The sequence below is a fragment of the Patagioenas fasciata genome, chromosome 2 (genome assembly GCF_037038585.1).
Source record: "Patagioenas fasciata isolate bPatFas1 chromosome 2, bPatFas1.hap1, whole genome shotgun sequence".
NCBI lineage: Eukaryota > Metazoa > Chordata > Aves > Columbiformes > Columbidae > Patagioenas > Patagioenas fasciata.
This window is the reverse complement of record NC_092521.1, coordinates 53,625,648-53,644,339: the sequence shown is the minus strand read 5'-3', so window position 1 is coordinate 53,644,339 and position 18,692 is coordinate 53,625,648.

Here is an 18,692-nt window from a genome sequence, read left to right as displayed (position 1 = left end):
AGGATGAGTCAAGGGTTCAGTTTGGTCCCGCAAACAGCAAACAAGATGCACAGTGTGTGCAGGCACAATCTGGGGGGATAAATGGGGTCTCACAGACCCAGGCAAAAATCTGCCATGGAAGACTATACTAGCATCTATTTCATTTCAGAAGCCAAGCTACTTTTTACCTCTTCTAAAACCTCCAAAGTGGAAACATCTAAGCAAGCCCACTAGAAAATACCTCCTACTATTTAGCTTTCACAGTAAGCACGGAGACAGCGATGCCCTGCGGGTCTGACAGAGGCAACTGTGAGCAGGTGAAATGTCATCCCAGTTTGCGTGTGGGAACTGGGCTACTGGAAAGGATCTGATTAGATCATGGGATAATTCAGGAACTGGAGGAACATGGCCTGTGTTTATCTGCTGGTTAAGCTTTTAGCTACATTTTAATTAGATAGAGGAAGTAGGGACACAGTACTACTATTAAATTTTTCTATGATTATTCTTTCTAAATGACATTGCAACGAGAAAGAAAGCTTGTTTGGGGAAAATATCAGAAGAGATGCAAACTAAAGAAGTGTCAAAATTACTATTTAAACCTCAGTCTGTGAGATTTTGTTTGCCCTCCTCTGCACAAAGGAGTTTCAGTCTAAGATTTTGAGTATTACTTTTTTCCTTTTCCCTTTCTCCTCATGAGAAATTAGGTTCTGGTGAAGACATGTAACTAATACTCCTAGACCAGAAGATATTATAATAGAAATCGGGAGAGATTGTTCGTCTTTAGCAAAGCAGCCCATTCCACGCTAAGCTTCACAGCTAAAGTGAAAAATGGCAAATAAAAGTCAACGTTCAGCATTCAAGTGATTTATTATTTTCATAAAGGTTTAAAGGAACTCCAACTTTGAAGAAGAAAACCCACAAGACCAGGGTATAGTTACTGCTAAACAACTGGAGGAACTATCACAATATATTCACTAAAATATCTAAATATATTGAGACAAATTATATTTTGCTTTGTTTTTATTATTTTTTTAATTATTATTTATATTTTGGGTTTATTATATTATTTTTTATTTTATTATTTATTTTTACTTCTGCAACCCCATAAAATGGCCTTCCTCCCTCATTCCTGAAGCATGCTTTACGTCTCTCTGAGGGGTCTAGCATGTTTTTACTTCATTGACTTTACAATCAAAATTCATTTTAAAGAAACACAGTTTGGTCTCATAACCTAATAGAACCTATTACTTCAAATGCTTATAGAGTCCCTATTAAAATAGCATCAGATGACCTCACAGTCCTTACTGTACTTCTCTCTAATGCCTTGGGTACAGAGCGTAAAAACAAGGCACTGAGATACCAAGTGTGCAAAAACCAGATTTTTTTTTTTTTTTTGAAAGGGAGAAGAATACAAACACCAATATGCAGTGATGACAACACACAAATATCTTATTTGGAGTGAAGTTTCCAAATCACACCAGTAGCTTCCTGTGGAACAGAGCATGAAGGCTTGTCCTCCAACAGGAGATTCATCCGTCATATTTAACAGAGCCTCTTTCTGCATGCGAGACACTGAAGTGTTAATCTATTTCACTGTCTTTCAGACTTATTGCACACAATATTACAGGAAATAAAGTCTTATGCTTTTGCAACCTTCCAAAGACCTCCCTGCAGAATATTTAAGGACCCAAGCAATATTAGGTAGCTGATGCCACTCTGTTTCAAACGAGGAACTGAAAATGAGAACAGGTAAAGCCTGACGCTGCTTATTAGTTTACTGTGGTGATGACAGCTCTGGATTTCGGAAACTGAAATCTGTCTGCTGGCACTGCTAGTGATTAATGCTCTGGGCTGCCTTAGTGCGTAAAAATGTAGTAGGACAGTTCTTGTCTGTGTGTCTGTCTGCAACGTGTACAGCATCTGGAACCACAGCACTGAGAAAAGGACAGGTGCTAAGGCTACTTCTCTCACCATCTGATCAGAGACTAGTACAAACAAATCGTGGAAGGAAGTTGTCTCTTTTTAACCCTTAAATTAGAGTTTTGGTGCATCATCATCATTGCTTAATGAAGAAATTACATGTTTTAAGAAACCGTTTGGGACTAACATGCAGGAAAGGTGATGACACCTTCGTAGTAATGGTCTTTGCAAAGTCCTACTGTGTCTTCTCTGGCACACAGCAGGGAAAACAGCAATAAAAGCTGTAGCACAGTTTTGGTATCCATGAGCTCCTGGTGCTGCAGCAGTGCTGTGCCTTGGTAGTCCCCTGGCTAGTCCAGGCTTGTCACTGACACTCTGGGAGAAGATGCAAAGGGGCACCTAGGGAGTCCCAGGAATTACTCAAATAGCAAAAGAAGCCAACACAATTGAAGGTTGCATCAGGGCTGGTGTCATCAAGAAGGCACTATTAAAGATGACAAGCAAAGGAAAGCAACAAGTCAGTGAAGTTCCTGTTGCACTTGTCCTTGCAGTTTTGGGTTGTCAAGTGTGGACAAAAAGGAACCACAAAATATTGCAGCTTCACCAGCTGCGCTCAGTAGCACTCAGTTGTTCCCATCTATAGCTGGCACTGACTTCACTGTAACTCCTCACAGCCTCTGTAAGAGCTCTGTACAGCTCTGCTAACATCATCCTAGGCAAACAGAGGTGGGGAAATAAAAGGCTTTCCTTTCCTCAAATGGGAGAATCCACTGCAATAGCTAAATTGAGCTGTCACCTCACTCCCTCCCCATGCATTTCTGTTGTCCCTAAGCTGGACCACCCAGGGCCACCATGGCCACAGCCAGCGTTGCCTCCTGGTGTGACACACACACCCATCCTGCCCAGCTGCCTCTGCCTGATGGATCCAGGGGAGCTGAGAGGCCTGCAGTCAAAGGATGCTGATGCATTCAAAGTAATTGCATTCATAAAGCAGTAGTAAGATAACGCTTACTGTATCTTCGATTTCATCAGAAAACTAGTCCTGCCCTCTGCTCAGATAAATCTTTTATACTGTCTAATTATTCACCAACAGGTTGAATTAATTCTCATAGAGGCAACAGATTTCTTGACAACAACATTTTCCAACAAGTTGTATTAGGTGCGTATCCAAAACATTCCATAAAATATTGTGGTTTAGTTTACAGTTCTACAACTTGCAATCTAGGCAAATTAGTTTCAGGTAACTCTGCCACCAAAAAAAAAAAAAAAGGATAAAATTACATTTTTCAGCAAAACTGATAAAGAGAGTGAACATAAGTATTTTGTTTAATCCCAGCCTAGAGAAATGGTTGGGTGAGAGACAAGAATCAGATTTGGATCAACAACAGTTTCTTTGCTTAGAATTGCCATTTTACAACTCAGTCTCCTACTGAGCTAGAAATTTCCATTAGGAATTCAAGGCATAAGTTATTCAAATTATTTTAGAGCGAGTTGTGGATTCCTCTGAGCAGTTGGAATGCTTATAAGTTACAGGAAAAATAAAAAAATAGCCCTAAAACATTTCTTCTTTAATGCAAAATTGAAATACACATAGTAATGTGAAGGATGGACAAGGCTTTGTCAGCAGGAGCTTCAAGTGGCCTGGGTGGCATTGGTAAGTAATATACTCATTTCGAACACAAGCTGGTAAGTGTTCCCATACTGTGATGCTGGATTGCCGAATCTTTTTTACTTTCTTTCCTACCGCATGACAGATTATTTGTATTACACATAGTAAATGGGAACAATATCCAGTGTGCAGCTCTCTTAAAAACTATGTGTTTTATGAATTTAGGGAGTATTTAGTCTTTGTAACTCTGAAATAGCAATTAATACACTGTTTTTACCATCTTAAATTATAGAAGTAATAGCAGGTCTTGTTCTATCAAGAATACTGAGAATTGCTCTGTTTCTCCTCTGTCAAGGGCTACAAATTAATCATCTTTTGTACAAATGAATAATTCTGTTATGGTACAGAGTGTAAGCAATTATGTTACAGGTGCTCATTTCTGCATGTTGTAGCAACATATATAAATCATCATGTTTATGCAGAACTAAAATACGTTACTTCTACATAGCCCAAAGAACCGAGCCAATTGCTGATAACCCAAATTCTAGTGCAACACATGGAGTGACATATGCACTCAGGGTAAAACAGGTGTCCTAGATGGAGAAGGTAATGAGGAAACAGCTGATCTCGTCACAACACTGATTTAAAGGCATAAGCATGGTAATCAAAGATGTTTGAAATTGGAGGTTAGGCTGAACCTGCCACAAGTTAGGAAAAAAAAAAAAAAAAAAGAAAAAACCCAAGTCATGTAACTGAAGGCAATGCCATGGAGCCCTCCCACAGCCCATGAAAGCAGTGGCAACTCAAAAGGAGAGAGGGAGCTCTCTCTACCAGTGCTATGTTGTACATCAGACACATGGGGGCAGGAGCAATTCCAATTCCTCAGCTCTAAGACACTGCTTTCAGGCCCCACGCCACTGTGTTCTTGTGTCCTGGATAGACACTGTCCCTCCAGCAACTGGTAGAGCATCTCCAACATTAGAGGCTGCAGCACAGAGCCTGTTCCTCAGTGAGGAGTAGGAATACCAGGAGCAGCAGCAGCCTCAGCTCATCCTGCAGCAGAACCCAGAAGTCCCAGAAATGGGAACATGGCAGAACCATTTCTGTCCCCTTCGCCATTTCCTCCTTCTGCACCCATGTCACACACACCAGATTAGTATCAGTTATGTTTATGTGCCCAAGGCTGGAGCCAGCCTGAGACATTTCCCCCTGTACTCAGCACCAGTGAGGCCCCACCTCAAATCCTGTGTTCAGTTTGAGCCCCTCACTACAGGAAAGACATTGAAGTGCTGGAGAGAGTTCAGAGGAGGGCAACAAAGCTGGTGAGGGGCCTGGAGCACAAGTGTGATAAGGAGCAACTGAGGGAGCTGGGGCTGTTCAGCCTGGAGAAAAAGAGGCTGAGGAGAGACCTTATGGCTGTCTACAACTACCTGAAAGGAGGTTGTAGCATGGAGGGCATCAGTCTCTTCTCCTGAGTAGCAAGTGACAGGACAAGAGGAAATGGCCTCTAGTTGCACCAGGGGAGTTTTAGATCAGATATTAGGAAACATTTCTTCACAGAAAGGGTTGTCAGGTATTGGAACAGGCTGTCCAGTAAAGTGGTTGAATTGCCATCCCTGGAGGTGTTTAAAAAAACACATAGATGAGGTTTGTAGGGACCTAGTTTAGTGCTACAGTTAGGTTAATGATTAGACTTGACGATATTAAAGGTCTCTTCCAACCAAAACTATTCTATGACAGCCCATGACTGCTTTTTGCTGCTGCTTCTCTACATCATCTGCATAAATTGAAGAATACAGGGAAAACTCATGCCCTTTCTGTCTTATCTTACACCATACTTTGTAGATGCTGCTTATTTAAGTGCTGCTCTGTAAGGCCTTGATGCATGCTTAGTGGTACACTTGCTGCAATCCCATTTTGTGCTGGCTTCGGTTTCCATTTGAAGTCAACAGCACACTTGCTCAGTTATTCTGTGTAGGATTACAGCAGCTCAGAGACTTTGTGATGGCCCAGCACCCCCATTGCAACAAGGGATCTGCAAACCAGAACAGGGGCTTACAAGCAGCGAAGTGAGCTTGCCCAGAACCTCTACCAGCTTGAAGGGGTGATGTTGGGCATTCTGTCCTCCAGCAGTAGGCTGAGTCACAAAAGCACACCAGGGATAAAGAGAAAGTGGCACAACAAGCACTGTCCTCACTGCAGGGTGTTCACTACCCAGAAAAAGGGAGAAAAGGAGTACAAGCTAGGAAATGGAGTCAGATACAGAAGCATCATAGAAGAGGCAGAAGTGTGGGACCCCATGACAAACTAGACAAGTGGAGGGAGAATGAGGAGTAGCACAGAAAATAAAGAGCAACGGGAAAAGGCAGTGCTAAAGGAAGGTCTAGCAATGGGGTAATGCAGCAACTTGCACATTTTAGGAAGTGCTCCTGACAATGGGAAAAGGAGACGTACTTTCAGTTTTTGAGAGTAGATTTAACTATGTAAGCATATCTCCTGGGTATAAAAAAAAAAGCTAAGGAGATCTGATTTTAACCACCACTTTCACATGCACTACTACTTGCCTTTCTATGCAGAAATATTGGTCAGTTAAGCAGTGGCTGATCTCCAGAATTAAAAAAAAAAAAGCCCTGGGTGGACATTCAATAACTAAAATATCTTGGTTTTCAGAAAGCACTTAATTTCTCTCCTGTGAGTGTGAAAAGTATGCTCTGATCTACATATATAGGCTTTTTAGAGTCTCTTTATAAGACTTGCTCCATGTTTCTGCTGCATAGCTCAGTGACCAGAATGCATGGTAGGAAGCCAGCTTCAGGGGTGTTAAGCCTACACAGTACCCGGATTTAAGCCCATCTGAGAGTGGTTTGTGAGAAGGAAACTGTACAATACAATTACACTAAGTCTCTTAGGACTTATGGGTCCCCAGATGTGTCCTTCTGGCTCTAACTAAATCTAAATATTCCCAAAGAAACAGCTCTTTGAACAGGGGTACTTGTCTAACACAGTGTCTTTCAGTCCTGCATCTGCTTTTAGTTTCATGGTAATGCAATGGGAAAGAAATGGAAGACTTCCTAACAGAAGAACAAGTAGTTTTGGTTTGATTCACCCCATCAACACTCCAGAGTGCCATAAGCAAGCCCTTCTCTTTGCTAAAGGACTGCAGCCCTTCAGCTGCAGGTCAGGGTGATGATGTGTGAGTGGGACTGTACAAGCAAGAGCTTCAAGGCCAAGTAGGGGCAGATGACCCACAGATACAGGGCTCGCTCTTAGTTGCATCTAAACCCCCAAAAATGTAACATCCAGAAGCAAGAACTGCCTCAGCTGTTCAGATGGCAAAGGCCCATCTGATGTTAAGTGCTTAACAGCAACCAGTAACAAAGCATTTACAAAACATTCCTAATACTTTGGCTTTTGCATCCTGTTTATAAGAATACCCAGTTTAACAAACATCCAGTTAAAACAAGCCAAGAAGCAGGGAGATGCTGTTGTCAAAGCCTGCTCCCAGTTTATTTAGAAAACAATCATATTGCAGTGCAATTTAGAAAAAAATCACAGCCAGTGGGTAATACATAATGCAAGTTTCTCCCATCCAAGTCCTGTACCATTGTTTCAATAACAAGTTACATTAAACTAAACTCAATTAGAAGAAATTAGTAGATTGCATTTATCTTCTACATTAACTACTAGTGCTTTTAAAGCAAATTACTCAAAGAAGAAAAAAAATAGGCAAGTTAGAGGCCATAAAAGGGGAAAAAAAGTCATAGAATAAGAACAGTTACTGCAAGGATCATAAAGAATGAATCAAACTCACGTCTGGACCTAGATTTTACAGTGTAATTTCTCTACAGTAGTCATAAAAAAAGACAATCTACTTCAGCAGTATGAAGTTATTTTCATTTCAGAAACTCTCACACCTGCTCTACTCATATCAGAACTGTCTAATAATCAAATATATTTCAACTAATTTGAATAAAACACCAGGGAACAAAAACATGGATCCCCATGGCTAAAGCAGAGCACCAACAAAACTCAAGACATATTTTATATTTCCATCATAAGGCTGAAAACATACTGTTATGATTTGAACAGCATTATAGAAGCTTATTTTGACCTGGTTGTCATTAGAGACTAAAGAACCAAATACTGTGGTAGATATTTGGTTTTAAGCACTACTCTAAATTGTCAAGTTTAATCACAATGGTACAACTTAAGTATTTACTTTAAGTTAATGTACCAAAACAAGTGTTCTATACTCCCACGATAAGTGAAATTAATTACCCTACAATCATTACAATAATCTTAAAACAGAATTAAACTTAAATTGGAACCTGCACACATTAAAAACCCAAACATTTATGAGTGCAGGTTCACCACACATTTGCTACACTCCAGTGCCATCTGTCTATAAAAAGATAATTAACATCTTCAGTGAGAAGAAATACAGCTTGTTGTAATGTGTACTTGGCCCTAGGCCATTGAATCCACTTAAATTCCCAAGATGAATGGAACTGCTGACCCTTCTCTGAATAACGAAATCATTAAGAAACACTGTTTCCTCAGTACATATTTAAAGCAAGTTTTCTGGAAAACAAACTCATCCAGAGCGTGCTCATACAGAGATGCTCTGTGGAAGTCTCACTCTTAACTACTCCCCCAAATTAACCTTAAAGCCTTCCTCTAGCATTGAGCAATTTAGCTCCATTTTGAAGACCCCCAGAGAAGCTGGAAACAGCTACTCTCAAATTTGCATTTAGAAGACCATTTGGGGACAAGCCTTTTGAAAGTCCACAACCTTCAGAGAAGTGACACAAAAATAAATGCTCTGCCAAGAACTGCAGCACAAGGGATCTGACACAGACCTCGATGCAGAGTACAAAGAAGGTTCATTAAATGCAAAACCTTCCCTTTCTTCCTGAACAGGGGCTGGCTGGTGGATTTCAGTTTTCCCCCATCCCTGTGAAAAGGGTACAAATACAGGAGATTGGGAGTTGTTTGTTGTAATTTTAATTGGGTTTTTTTATTTGTTGTTATTGGGGTTTCTGTTATTAGTGGTGGTTGGTTTTGAGAGGGGGATGGGGTGTGCATTTTTTTGCCTTTGTTTCAGTTGGTTGGGTTTTGTTGTTGTTTTTGTTTCGTCTTGGTTTGGGGTGGGTTTTGTTGTTGTTGTTTTGGTTTGGGTTTTTGTGTGCTGTTGTGGTTTTTTTTTTTTTTGGTGGGGGTGGTTGTTTTTCTTCTTGTTGGGGTTGATGGTGGGTTTTTTTGGTTTTGGGTTTTTGTTCAGGTTTCAGGGGTTTTTCTGTTGTTTTGTCGGGGGGGGGGGGGGTAAGTCACTTAACAAGTGGAACAGGTTCAAAACAGCCTGTTAATTTAACAGAGCACAACCTAGACATCGGGCCCAAATGTGTATTCCCATGCCCCATGTAAGGAAGCAAAACACCATATGCTTAATACCACTAATTTTCAGGGAAGAAAGAACACTATTTGATCACATCTTTCTTTGAAATGCAGGCTTTTCAAGGAAAGACGAAGCTTTTAAGGGACTAAAACACCGCTTTTCGAGGAGCAATCGGAGCAGAAAAGGGAAGCAGGCCCTTTTCCCAGGGCCCCTTTGCCCCCTTCCGCAGCCACCGGTCCCTCTCGGCCGCCCCGGGGCCACCACTGCTTTCCCGGCGGCGCCACCTGCTGGTTCTCGCTTTCCCGGTTCTGTTTGATCCGGGTCTTTTCTAACTCCTGCCCATACGGAAGACCACGGCATAACCGCAGTTTAGAAAAACGCTGTTGTGCCCCATGTTCCTCCTCAACGCATTTTACATAAAAAAAAAGTCCATTATCGATTTCTTTCCCTCTCCTTTTCTTTATCTAAAGAAAGCTTAATACAAAATAATTTTCCCATTAAGTAGCTACTAGTCAAACAAAAGCTTTCACAAGACTGTGTTAACAGCTGAAATGATCTATCACTTGCAGACAGGAAATGAATGATCATGTCATAATCATGGTTTGGATTCTTAGGTCAGAGCAGCTGCAGTGATGAGGCAAGAGGAGATGGCTGTAGGCAGTTTTGAGACGAGAAGGCAGACAGGCAGAGGAGGGAGCAAAGTCAGGGGCTGCAGGGCCCAGAGCAAGGTGAGAAGCAGAGCAAGAATAAATGTGATGAAGGCATAAGTGTCTGGCAACAACTCTTGTATCCATGCATGACTTTCGATCCTGTAAACCAAATCTTATTTGTCTTCATAGTGCAGATGCTCACACAGACCTGTAGTGCAAGTTCTTGTTTAGACCTAGGCCTTTCATTATTACAACATTCAGTGATGTTTCCCGCATGGATTTTGTTCTACTTTGTTTTGTGAGTCTCCTAAAAAGACATTTTCTGCCAAAAATTCATGCACCATCCCCAACCCCCACCTCAGTCTGGTAGGGCTCAATACCACTGTGACTGTTCACCTTCTTCATCAAGTGTGGGTTCACTTCACCAAGGACTGCAACAGCTTTATCCTGAACTTGATGGCAGATCAGGTAGATATTCCATTGCTTCACTTTTCTGCAAGCTGACATCTGTTATCTTTCATTTTCCTTGTTCTTTTTCCACACTCTTCAGTGCATCTGATCTTGCTGGCAACAGACCAAGTGCTGGCTTTGAGCAGATCTCTCCAGCTGTAAGAAAAGTCCCATCTGTAGCTTCAGGCTGTCCCTTCACCTCATCGATTTCTTTTTCTTTACTTGTAATTGAAGCTTCAGCAATATTTTCAGATGGTTTATCATCAGCTACTGCTAAACACGAGGCAAGCTTACAGCTTGCAGCAGTTGCTCCTATTTCAGTCTTTGCAGCACTATTTGAAAGATCTTCACTGGTTGTTTCTCCTACATCTTGTGTCTGCATTTCTTGCTCTTTACTCTCTTCTGTACCACTGGAACCCACATAAATTGAACACTCGCAGTAGTAGTAACCAGATTCCTGCTTCTTCTTACGCATGGCACAGAGATCAATTTGACTGAAAACCTCTGTGCCAAAGTAACTGTCTTCATATTCTTTATATAGATCTGAACAAACTTTTCTGAAGCCCTAAATATTGAAAGAGCAATGAGACATGTATATTACATATACACACACAAAAATACATGCACTTTAGAAAGGTACAAGATAGATCAAGTATTATCTGAATAAAACTTAGCAAAGAAAATACTCCTCCCCCATTAAGATAGCAATAAATACTACCAAATGAAGAAGATAAGTTGATATTGAGAAAAATCAACTGTTACTAATGAAAATTGTAAGAAGTTCAGCTTTTGTTGAATCCTCCAACCTACCTCACCCTTTACAAGCAAAAACATACCAAAGATGCAGAAACAGATCAATTTAACCTACTGTAGCTGTTGGGAAGCTATTCCCTAGTCTCCTGAATTACCTTAAGGTGGGATTTCTTTATTTCACCTAATGTTTACTCAGTTTCATCCCATTGCTACCTTTACAAACAGAAAAATTAGTCCTCTCTGGTGTTCACATTCCACAGCAAAATTAAATCAAAAATAGGTTAGAAAGAGACCTCGCACACCTTTCCCGTGAGTGAAGTAGTATTCAAAAGAAATTTGACTTGGTGACTTATTGTGAGAGCAAGCTCATTTCAGCAAGCCAGAAGAAAGAAAAACACAACGGCGCTTAGATGGCTACCAAGCACTGCTGGTATCCCAATAGCCAAATGCTACAGCAGTCATGGCATATAAATGGAAGCATTTACTCCCATACACATACTTTCTGATGCTAACATCTTATTTTCAGACTAAGAAAAAGTAACTTCCACTGCCATAGTCAAGGCACATGTTCAGAAGCCAATGTAATTTAGGGCTGTCAAGATGTGAAATCAACTGTTCCCTGTCTGAGTAATTTCTTTGCAGTTCTCTCCCCTGACAAAGTCAAGTGCAGCAGTGCGGGCTCCTATGTATGGCTGTCACCAGGGATGTGCAAGCAATCCAACATTCCAGGATCCCCATGGCATAATTTGGTCAGCAACAGGCTACCAATTTAAATAAGGAGCTCCCACAAAGCATTTAGCCTGCAACAAACCACATATGCCAGGGGCACACATGGCAATCAAGTGAAGGACAGATGAATCATTAAGCAACAGGGAACAGTCTCCGCCTTCTCTTAACCTAATGAGCAAGCCAGCTAACAAGGCTCCAAGGAGCCCCTTGCAGCACATTCCCTCAAAGAAGTCTCAATCTGTTTGTTCAGCCCTGCCCCCAAATGCACAGGAATGCACAATTAAAAACAACCAAAAAAGTCTCTTTACAAACTTCCTTCCTTGTAATGACAGCATTTTTAGAAGGCAAACATGCATGGTCCATGGCATGGGGACTGTGGGAGGACAACCAGAACAGCTAGTGTCACCTGGTTAAAAGCAGATATAAATAGCTTTGCAACCAAGCACATCAAATCATTAGGCACTACTGCCCCTGATGACCAAGACACTTCAAAGTTTAATTAAACAAACTGCACAACTTTCCCTGGGCCCCCAGAGATACTCGTCTGCCTGTAAGAGCCAGGCTGTTCAGTAACCAAGAGCTACATGTCACCTTGATGCCAGTGGGGTACAAGTTCTGCTGAAATGCAGATGCACCCTGTGCATGGGCTGTCTTCTGGGTAATTTGAAAGGATGATAGAAACTTGAGTAAGGTCACATCACTGAAGATAACATATCAAGCAGCCAGAAGAGGGCAGGATTAGGGCTGCCTTTTCATTAAAAACAAACAAACAAACCAACCAACGAATATTTTAATACAAGTATGTGACCCCTCAGGATCACTGCTCTCTCACAAGCTAGAGTGGACCAGAACTGTTGCAGACCTGCACCAGGTGAATCTACTTATAGTAGAATAAAAAGTAGAAACATTTTCATTTGAGCATGGAAGTGCTTGATACACAGCTTTACTCCAGCACAGGCAGTGCCCAGCACTGGAGACTGACAAACTGCACTGACAAAAGCACTTCCTGGTCTCCATGCCGAAGAAGGCTCTTACTACAGAAAGATACTGAAACTGATTCTCTTAAGAGGTGAACTGTTCCCTTTAGGCTCATTGGAAAAAGAGAGGTCAGAAAACCTGAAGAGCCCATATTTTATATTTATGCCAGGGGCATGCTGTGCATTTTGAACCTGATCAACAAACAGCACATATTGCTCCTTTGGTAGCTACACCAGTCAAACAGAACACAAACCAAGCGCTCTCCAATCCCTTGGAATCTTTAGACACACAGCTGTAGTCAAAGATGCACTATTTCCCAAGATCACAGTTAGCAGTTGTAGTAGGGATTTTAAAGACAAGCAGCCCCTCCATCCCTACAAATAAGAACAAGGTCTGCAGCTACTCCACCAGTATCATCACATACCTGTCTTTTTAACAAAATTTTCTTGAGATGTAAAATATAAACAGGAAATGTTAATTATTTCCTCAAGCTTCATATAAGCAGCACTTAGCTTGCATGAAATATTTAAACTCCATCCTTACAATGAAACAGTTATTTATGGTATAAAACAAGTAATTACAGCCAGTAGATGGCATCATAATAACTAAAGTAATATTTTGTCTTATTCATACTTCGGCATCTTGTAGTATTTAGGAAGGTTGATTTCTCTCCTCAGTGGTTAGGAATGGGATATTATAGAATTAGTCAGTTTCCCTCCTTCCTTTCTCCATTATATTTTGATTTCGAAAGAGATGAAGTAAATTGTTGGTATTTTCAGTTGACATGTCAGATCTCAAAATACACATACTAATCTTCCAGTTTGGTATTTGAGGTTAAATTCTATATCTAGGGTTGACCTTTACTAACCTCAGGGAGATTTGTACATGGACCTCCAGAGTCTGCATGCTCTGTGATAACATACAGTCCTACTCCACTTTGGCTTCATGGCCCTGATATGCAGAACGGTATTTTAGGAGCAATGGTTTTAAGGTGCAAACATATTGAGTATTGCTTGGTAGACAACAGAAGAGCAGTAGATATTGCCTACTTAGACTTCAGGAAGACTTTTGACTCTGTCTGCCATAAGATCCTCAGAGAAACTGATGAAGTATGAGCTCAATGAACACAGTGAGGTGGGTTGAAAACTGTCTGAACAACCAGGTCCAGAGAGTGGTGATCAGTGGCCCGAAGTTTAGTTGGAAGCTAGTAACTATAGGTGTACCCCAGGGGTCAATACTGGGTTCAGTATCATTCAGCATCTTCATTAACGGTTTGAATGATGAGACCAAGAGCACTCTCTGCAACTTCACTGATGACAGAACTGGGAGAAGTGGCTGGTTTACCAAAAGGTCATGCTGCCATCTAGAGGTACCTCAATAGGCTGGAGAAATGAACTTACAGGAACATCATGAAGTTCAGAAAGAGGAAGTGCAAAGTCCTGCCACCAGGGATGAACAACCCTATGCACCAGTACAGGCCAGGGGCAGACTCTAAAGCAGCTTTGCAGAAAAGGACCTGGTGGTCCTGGTAGACACCAAGATGAACATGAGCCAGCCATGTGCCCTGACAGCAGAGGCGGCCAGTGGTTATCCTGGGCTGCATTAGGAGGAGTGCTGCCAGCAGGTTGAGGGAGCTGATCCCGCAAGAGAGACATGGACCTCTTAGAGCAAGTCCAGAGGAGTGCCATGAAGATGATCAGAGGGCTGGAGCACTTCTGTGAAAACAGACAGAGAGCTGGGGTTGTTCAGCCTGGAGAAGACTCCAGGAAGACCTTCCAGCACCTAAAGGGGACCTACAAGAAAGCTGGAGCAGTACTTTTTACAAGCACATGTAGTGATAGGACAAGGGGTTATGGCTTTAAACTAAGAGTAGATTTAGATAAGATATAAAGAAGAAATTCTTTGCTGTGAGAATGATGAGGCACAGAAACATGTTGCCCAGAGCAGTTATGGATGCCCCATTCCTGGCTGAGGTGGGGCTTTGAGCAACCTGGTCTAGTGGAAAGTGTCCCTGCCTATGGCAGAGGGATTTGGACTAGATAATCTTTAAGGTCCCTGCCAACCTAAACTGCTCTATAACTCAACAATTCCTCTCTACTCAGCACTGGTGAGACCACACCTGGAGTACTGTGTCCAGTTCTGGGCTCCCTATTTACTTGATATTCCAACTTTCAAAGCTTTATACACATACATATATTTGTAAGCAAGGAAGATGCATACTTGGATCATACTATGCAGGAATATATGTTATATTTAGCGCTAGAGATCAAAGAAGGAGGACATGCAAGAAATTTCAGTCTATTTTTTCTACTTTAAACTTGATAGTAAAAGGAAGTGCAAAAATACTCTGGACAAAAGTCAACAAATAATTCCTACGTGCCTGCTGTATTTTTTTTTCTTTAGTACATTGCTGATGTCTGTACTCCTAAAATTCCCCATAGGAAGTATAAAAGAAAAAGCCTCCAGCACAGAACTATCAGTACTATCCAACTTTGATTGTACCATGTATACAGAAGGCAAATATGAAGTCAATATTAAGTACTTGAAGTGCAGAAATACAAGGTCGTTTTCTTCAGCTATTATAGCATTTTCTGTTTTCTTTGTGCATGCTCCTTTAGTGTTTCAGGTTTGCAATATATTGACCTCATAAATACAAGCACTATTCCAGGAAACAAGCAGGACAATATTCCACTGGGAAATGAGCAATATAATCAGAGTTGGTTTTTACTTTAATTGTATGTGATAAAACCCTGTACAATGCTGCAGTAAAGGTTAGAAAAGCACATGGCACATTTCTAGCACAAATCAAGGCATCAGCCTGCCTTCCAACATGACATTAATCTTGTTTTCAGATAAATATTGCTCAGAAGCCACCTCCCTCTACAGAAACAGCTTGACACTGTGTTTTTGTGCAGATTTGACCAGCCACAGCAGAAGGAAAGCACTCTGTACTCTACAACAGAGCCATATGCAATATGAACAAGAGACCTCATGTCTTCCAATTTGGTATGAGCAAACAACTGTGTTGGCCAGCCCATATACGAGCTTTGCTAAGTAATAGAAGTTATGTTTTCCTCTAGTTGCAATGATTATTGTTTAAGTATATAGTCCCCAAGTATTTCATTAGAAGCAAAATAATCACTAGAACAAATCTCATTAAAAATATATTTTTAAACCTGGTTGCTTACCTTTCTTTTCAGCCTTGGTGCTTTGGAGAGCTTCAGGAAAGTAAGATGTGGTCTGAAATCCCTGCTCCCTGAAATGTCAAGATTCATTTCAATAAAGCATTCTTCCACAGCTTCTGGTAAAGACATAAAATAAGAAATAAAAAATCAAAATCAACAGTTGAGAGGCAGGGAAAAGTATTTACAGGAAGATTAGACAAAAAGCCACTATGATTTTCTTTAGCAAGAGACACAGTTAAAACACACAACAAATAACTAGCTGTCATGCCATCATAGTCAACACAGACACATGAAAAAAATAACAAAGTTGTGCATGATGTACACCCATATATTGCAAGCCTAAAACCCAATCCAAACTTCTACATTTGCAATGCAATTCCTTTTGAATTCACAGACCTTCTGTCACAATGGTGGGTTCAAGAAAGCACGTGTCCATGGCAGCCCTGCCAGGAGCAAGATGCAGCCAGTTACCAGAGCTGTGGAATGTGATAGGACAGATTGTCCCCAATTGCTGCAAAAAGCAATGCAAGAAGCAAAGTGCTTCCAGCAAAAAGTGGTAAGATTCCCAAAACTTGTACATACAACTCTGCAGCACTTAGAGCAACTCAGAAGAAAAAGTCACACATAGTAGTCCCTCCCCAGATTATGTGATATGAAGTGTTTATGGTGGAGTTGGTTTGAAAACTTTGGCCACTATAATTATTAAGTGATAAGGTTTTATTCTGCATCAAAAGATGTCTATGAACAACTCCTCAATTTATATTCATGGTTTTTCAGCTATGGATTTTAATGACAAGTCAAGCCAAGCTGATCTATCCTTGGTTTTCATGAACTCTGAACTGAGGAACATGGAGTCTTAAAAGAATAGCAAGGCAAAGCTTACTTTAGGCAGACCCCTGCAAGTCTGGCAAGTGCAGAAGATTAAGTTCCGTTCCCCTACAGTTGTGCTTAAACAGTGAAGAGTAATTCCAAAATACTACTGAAAGCCTTTGCTAGAGTTAGAGCACTTAGGACCTCTTTCCAGCAATTTTTCTTATTGCAGAAAGTCTTCATAACATGGTTGTATGAAGGGGATGAAAGAGTTAAAAAATTAAAAAAAAAACCCACAACATCTGTCCTGGACACTCGCAACATTTATGTGGCTCTTCCTACCTCACCTCCAGTCCTTGCCAGCTATCTTGGCTACTCCTTAATTGTTTAAGTACTGGGAGAAGCAGTGTTGAAATGTGTGTTAAAAATAGCATAGCCCATATTGGATGAGTGTATTTCTTCAAATCACACTACTACCATTTTGTGTTTCCATCAGGAAGTTTAACTTCATGTGCATTTACTAGTTTGTCATGTGCAGTTTTATCAAGGCCAAGTCTCTGGCTTGGAGTTTTACTAGTTAATACATTAACACGTTTCAACTCAAAATATTTGTGAGGGAACAGCAGCTAGGGCTGTCTGGTCACTTTGCCAAGGCAACTGCTTTGTGTTTTCCAGCTGGAAAACATGTTAAAAAAAGGATCTAACTGGCTGAAGAAGCATCTGATGCCCTTTCAGATGCCCTACAGGACATCCACCTGGCCTCCAGCTGCCACTGCAGAAGGGTACTGGCTGACTCTAGGTCCAGTGTGGACACCACAGATGCTTCAGAGCATCTAAACATGGTACTGGGTGATTACGGTTAGGTATCAAATAAGCCCTACAACACCTCTTGTACTTTGTGAAATAAGGCATATTAACATAAAGGATTTCTGCATATTATTAAATCTTCTTACTCATGCACCAGTAGGTCAAAGCACAACAAGGCCCAAAAAACACAGATGTCTAAGCTCCTTGTAGGAAAAAGCCCTTCCTCACACATCTGGGCTAAGAACCTCTAAATGCACAAAAACAAACAAATTTGAGCTTTACATATCAAAAACCCAAAATCAGTATCTCCTGATGTTCACCACCCAGCACAAGTCCTACCAAAGAGGAGGAAGGAATTATTACTGCAAGGTGAAGGCCTTGCTGCCATAAGCAGATTTTGTTAGAAAGGCTGATGATGAAAGAAAGGTCAAGGTTAGGAATCATCTTCAAAAACTCAGTTTAGAAACAAGGTTTGTAGCTGATGTCCCACCCATGCCAGGACAACAGTCAGCTTTCCAGACACTATCTTCCATAGCTCACTTGATAAATATCCTAAGAAAATTATAAGACATCTTAAACAGTACTTCTTCAAAGTAGGCAAGGTGACTAACAGCAAGTGAAGCCCAGTAGTGCCTAGTATCTACCCATTAACTGCAGTTAATTGATCAAGCAACAGGATAACTTTCCACTTTGAAAGCCAAGTCCATAATGTAGTAATGAAAGCAAATTAAAAACCGCCCACCTATTTTTATACTTTCTGATGCCTGGAACACTTCAGAGGTTCAAAAGCTTCATTAGAGAAGGCTGAACTGTTCAACTGTTGTTGATAAATCATCAATAAGTGTATGACAAGGCAGAGGCAGCTGGCAGGAGCAGCTTGGCCTTTGCCAGTCAAATCATTCACCCATCATGCTGCTTGAACAGGAAATGTTTGAAAATCCACATCTACCCCATGAGCAACCAAAAATATTGACTAAAAGATTAGAAAAAATTTTTCTACAATGAATAAGGGTTAATTCTATTGCCATGCTGAGGGAGGGGGAAATGGAAAAAACAAAACAAAAACACACACACAACACAAACAGAAAAATATTTAAAAATCTATCTTTTTAGTGGCATCCCTGAATAAATGTATTTGCATAATTCCCAAATTCATCAAGTTCTAGAAATGGTTATGCAGAGGTTATGCAGAAAGGAGAACAACACTGAAAGTTACATCTCTGAATAGCAAATCTATTGGTGACAGAGTTAACAGCTTGAAAACCGGCAGCTTGTCTCACAGTCAAGAAATTATTTCAGGCCATCAGTGAACAATCATATTCCATTAAAAAACACACAAGAACTGACAGAATATTCCAGGGCTTGCAAACAATTTTTTTCTCTTCCATCTCATTAAGAAAGGGGTCCAGAATAGAAGCTAAACATCA